We start from the raw sequence: 6,000 nt of genomic DNA, 5'->3' as shown, positions 1-6,000 counted from the left end.
TCTGAATAAGAATTATGAGGATTTGAAGGAAAAGTAATATATTTCTTTGGTGGGTGATATAACCGGCAAATATCCACCAATTTCATTGTTTTAAAAAAAGACTTTAAAGTAAAAAAGGCTTTATGTGAATGATCTTTAGCTTGTGATGTTCTATCCAATAATGGATCACATATGTTCCACAATAAGTTGAACATTACCTAATTGACCACTTCAGAAGTAAAAAGGGACCAAATATTTGGATCATCAATTGTCGGACTATATACATTAAGTAAGTGAAGAACTGTGTTATCAGTTTTAATCTTCACTATAATATAACAAAATGTGTTCAGTATTTGAAAATGTAATCTTTTCACAAAAATAATAGCTACAACATTTTTTTTATAAGCTGTAGGGGAAGAATTCACATTACCAACCCACTTTTTTTCCTTTACGCCAAGACTATATCATAACTATGAGTCTCCTAGAGTAAACACAATTCTGCTTTTCATCTATCTAAGTAATCTAAAACTTTAATACGCTTAACAGGATACCTTAAACTTTTGGAATTCAAAGAAACAATGTTAATACTAATTATTTTAACTATATATTTAAAAATGAAAGTATTGAGGAAAGAAAAATAGTAAAGTTGAAGTTGTAGAAGAAAAAAATAGTTCTACACATGAATGACTGAAGAAAAAGGAAGACAAGGACAAACATAAATAAGACAACATAAAAACCTAAATAATATTGCTGAATTACATGCACATAAGCAAGAATTACCAGTCTAGATAATGCCCTCATAGGTGAGCATTATAAGAAAGGCAAGTTATAAGGAAAAATAATGGTAGGGGTTTCAAGTAACAGGTTCATTGGTTTCCATGGAAAATTGAGATTGTTGTTTTAAGGAAGCAGGAAGATCTTATGGGCGTTGAAATGACTCAGAGAAGCCATCCTTCCAGCTTTGCATCATAGACAGGTCAAAATTACAATATTTAAAACCAGAACATCTTAGTCATGGTCTGAGCTCTGTAAATTTGTTGCGTATTTTAACAGTTTCTTTAGGAAAGTCTTGGTGAATAAAGATTTTATTACCATTCACCATTAAAGATTGAATTACCCTTGCTGCTTTCCTGATCATCAATAACTGATGATCGCTCAAAACTTTAAATTCTAAAACTTTAAAAATCACAAAGATTATACCAAGATGGAATTCTGTGAGCCTTGTCAATTTTGAATTTTTCTAAAAACTTAAAATGTAAAAGACCAGGCATTAACGTCTTTAAATACTGTTTGCAGTCATTTTCTTTTACCTCATATGGTAAATTAAATATACACAGGGTATATTGTCAATTGCGATTTACTAAATCCAATAGCAACTGGCTCATTGGCGAACTTTTTGCTGCCATATTTGTTTGCCAATCATTTTTTGATTCATTATCTTGAATTTTAGTTGCGTTATCAGAAAATTTCATGGAAATACTAGCCAAGTCTTTGGGAATATTTTTAATTTCTTACGCAATAAACTCTGTATTTAAACACACAGCCTATAATTCTTCCAACGATGTAGAAAATGAAGCCTTATTTGAATCAACATTTTTTTACTTTACCGGAGGAAGAAATATATTCTGTTTATGCTTATTATTTCCACCATGACCATTTTTTCCTTCCATTTTGGCTTAGTTAAGTATGTTTAAATCAAAGCTGAGTTTTAATTAGAAATATAAAAGTAAAGTGGATGATATTCACCACTTAAAAAGAATGTACAGTAGGTAAAACCAGTTGTGGGAGTGGTGTTAGGCCTCAGTTGCGCCATTTTCTGGAGCCAACCTCGCCTCCTGACAGGGACTGCAGCTGAGCTGGAACTGAAGACTAGGAGGAGCAGCTGAAGAAGAAACAGCCTCAAAACCTGCTGGAAAGCATTTCATTTTGAACCAAAATGACGAGCTGGGGTTTCAAGCTGCTGCACAAAAATACATCAAGTAAACAACTAGACTCTGTTGTCAAAATTGCTTGTCATCACACGGCCGCTTCAGAGCATAGGCAGGAGACAGCCATCTTGTGTTGTCTGCTTGTGCGACTCCATATGTGTGAGATTTGACAGAACTGAGTCAGGCCCCAAGCGGTTAGACTCATTGGCAAAGTACTCCCATCGTGGCCTGAGGTTGATTGTCTATTTCATGGATACTCCTGGTGCAGAAATTATTATTATTCCTCCAACCCTGCTGTGTGAAACATGTGCAGCATCCTTCGGTCTCCAGGTTTTGTCTGTGAACCTTTCACCATCACAAGGACCCCTAATCTGTGGGTGTTTTGCAGTGTGCTTTCTGTAGATATGAATATTGCAAATGTCATAGAGTAACAGGTTATGGAAACAGGTTCAACAATACTTGCCATACAAGGTGGCCGTGTAAGTAGTGTGGCTACCAGATGAGTCCACGTCGGAGACATCATATTCCTGTTCCTTTCACATACAATTGTAATTTTTTAGTTCAACTGAATTTAATATAGTGAAAAAATACTAAATTAGCTGAATTCACTGGGTTGTTAAATGACAGTCCTGGACTAGAACAAGAAGTTTGTTATGGCATGAAGGGATCTAGTGACTCTTTTAAATAGCCAGGGCTCTTAATCAAAATATACTTTATTTTTTGATTCCAGCTGCTTATTCCAAATAATAGCACCTCAAATAATTCTAGTGTTTCTCTTTGGTCCCCTAGATTCCGGCTGGAGATAGATATAATAAAGTTTTTCTTTTCACTTATAGGACTTCTTTTGATGGCTGTTTGGTCTCCTATGTGGGTGCCCATCTCTGCTACCAAGGTCTTTGGAGAAGTAAAGAAGAAAGTAAGTGTAAGTAAGAAAAATATATTTATTTATTTATTTAGTGTTTTAATTAGCGCAAACATGACCCGTTAGGGTATCAGAGCGCTTTACAGGGATAAGAAGTTGTATACAAGTTCGGAATAGACAATTACATAGGTGTGGAAAGGTGAACATGCATACACTTGGGGAATAACAGGTGATACCCTAACGGGTCATGTTTGTGCTCTATACAACACTAAATAAATAAATAAATGAATTTACAATATTCAGGATGGTAATCATGAACGCACTTTGCAGAGATAACCAGCTTTTACACATGGGGGAATAGTAGGTCATTTAAAATTATTCGGAAAAGGCGATCATGAGAATACTTTGCAGAGTACCCCAGGGGGAGATAGGACAAGTGATGATGAAAATCAAAAAGATACACAATGATGAGCAGACAACCATGATACCAGAAGTGCAGGGTTACGGCACAGATGTCAAGACTAGGTAACACAGGCGGAGTTCAAGAATGGAGCAAAAACATATCAGTAGGCCGCTGGGCTGGGCTGTGTGTGCACTGAGTGAGTTTTATGGGAGAAATTGTATATATATATATATATATATATATATATATATATATATATATATATATATATATATATATATATATATATATATATATATATATATATATATATATATATATACATACATATATATACACACATATATATATATATATATATATATATATATATATATATATATATATATATATATATATATATATATATTTTTTTTATTTTTTTATTTTTTTTTGCACTAAGTTACTTGTTCTTAGTATTTATAGAGGGGCTTGCCAGTCAATGTTTACAGCACAAAATAGAGGTTGATATAGACTTTACCCACTTGGGTTTTATTCTTTTTATGACATTGCTCTTTAAAGCCATGCATTTGCTTTTATCTCCTCTTTTATTCATATATGAATACAATTGCCCTTTTTTAATATGTTTTTTAATATCTTTTTAAAGGATTGTTATTTTAGCTGTCTTTTATGATAAGATAAAAACGTATTTTCATGACTGTGTGCATATATCTTCTACACCAAGATACAAAAGGTTATTTATTGATGGTGACTGACCTTTGTGTAGTATGTTTTTTATTTCTTCCATGTTTTTCATTTCTTCTTTTTTCAAGCATACATTCTGTATTAACCAATGAAGTAACGACTTGCACTGCACTTTGCACTTTAAAATGTGTCTGCTTCGCAGCATGCGTCATGTGACTAAGGCCTCTTAGCAGGCCGAAACGTTATGCTGGCAGGGCTCAAGAAAACCTAAATAAAATATTTCTTTTCACCTGCACTTCTGGGTCAGCTTCGTTTTCTCCTCTGGCGGCGTCTTAAATACTACGGAGATTGCTGGGGATCAGGATTCGAGGTTTGTTGGCAGATATCTATATATATATACGGTAACTAGTCAAAATATCGAGTTTTTAATTTCAACTAGACATAATATCGAATCAAAAATATAGAATGGACATAATATCGACTAGACAAAATATAGACAACAAAAATATCGAATTTAAGGTAAGTTAATATTAATGTTTAATTTTTGTGTAATATAATTCTGTAGCGGGTTGTGGGTTTATAGGGAATAGGGTGGGAAGTAATTTAATTATAATTAATTAAATATGTCATTTAATTTATTGGTATTTAGTTAGAATTAATTGTTAAATTATTATTAATTGGTAATAATTAAAATATAATTGCTAATTAATTTTAATTGATTAATTGATTAAGCAATAAACTCATGACTTACACTCACAATTTCATCCCGCAGTCTTCATACCGGTACCACTAAGTACCACTAAGTACTTTGCTTCACACTCCCGCTATACTCTAAACGCATACTAACACCACCTGCACAGATATGCTACAGAACACACTACGCTAAGGCGCCCACATCCCTTTACAGCATTCAGCTCACAGATTAGTTTAGATGCACGGTTTCATCCCCGAGTTTAGCGGTACCTCACCTCTGCACCATCTCACTCTAGACAAAACAGCACTTTCACACCGGTAAGGGTAAATACTTCGCTTCTGCCAGTATACTACAGAGCACTCAACTCACAGCTTAGGCACACCTTTTCATCCCCGAGTGTACCGGCACCTCACCTCTGCACCATCTCACATTGGGCAAAACATCACTTTCACACCGCTAGGGGTAAATACTTCACTTTGGCCAGTATGCTACACCGCCCAGAGCACATCAGTTTACAGCACTCAGCTCACAGTTTAGGCACACTGTTTCATCCCCGAGTTTAGTGGTACCTCACCTCTGTACCATCTCACTCTAGACAAAACAGCACTTTGATACCGGTAAGGGTAAATACTTTGGTTCTGCCAGTATGCTATAGACCACTCAGCTCACAGTTTAAGAGCACGGTTTCATCCCAGAGTGTACCGGCACCGCACCTCAGCACCATCTCACAGTGGGCAAAACAGCACTTTCACACCAGTAGGGGTAAATACTTCACTTTACACTCCCTCTATAGCACACCCTACCAACCCTACAAACCTCACAGCGCTCCTAACCACTTTTTTCTCCCTTTTATCCCCTTACTCACTTCAACCGAATCACAACATGGCTCGCAGTACTTCCTAGTTGCAACCCCTCGCAGCCAATCAGCAGCAAGCTTGTCCTCGTAACGCCTCAGCCAATCAGATGGCAGAATTCCCAAATATCGATATCTGTAAATTTCAATATTTCTAAAAAACTACTGAATGGATTTACAGCAAATAAACAGAAGCGTGCTTTCTAGACCACGGCCCTTCTCCTGCCAAATTTGGGGTAAGTCTGTTCACCCGTTCGACCTGTAGCCTTGTCTAAAGTTTCCCATGCAAATTAACATTTAACCTTTTTTCTCAGCGCCCCCTTGACGAATCACCAACATAGGAGCTGATCTCAACAAAGAATTCATTTTGAAAATTTCACGAAAATTCATCAATCGGCGCCAAAGTTATTGGGAATAGAATGTTACCATTTTCCTATGGTAACTAGGTCCTAACTATCTATATATATCTATATCTATATATATCAATATATTACCTACTGGCGGTCGCCAGTAGGTAGTTATAGTTAGGATTGTTTTCTATAGGAAATCCGCAACATTCTATTGGGAATAACTTTGGCGCCGGTTGAGGAATCTGCC

This window comes from Lissotriton vulgaris, chromosome 2_1 (genome assembly GCF_964263255.1).
Source record: "Lissotriton vulgaris chromosome 2_1, aLisVul1.2, whole genome shotgun sequence".
Lineage (NCBI taxonomy): Eukaryota > Metazoa > Chordata > Amphibia > Caudata > Salamandridae > Lissotriton > Lissotriton vulgaris.
Note: the sequence above shows the minus strand (reverse complement) of the source record.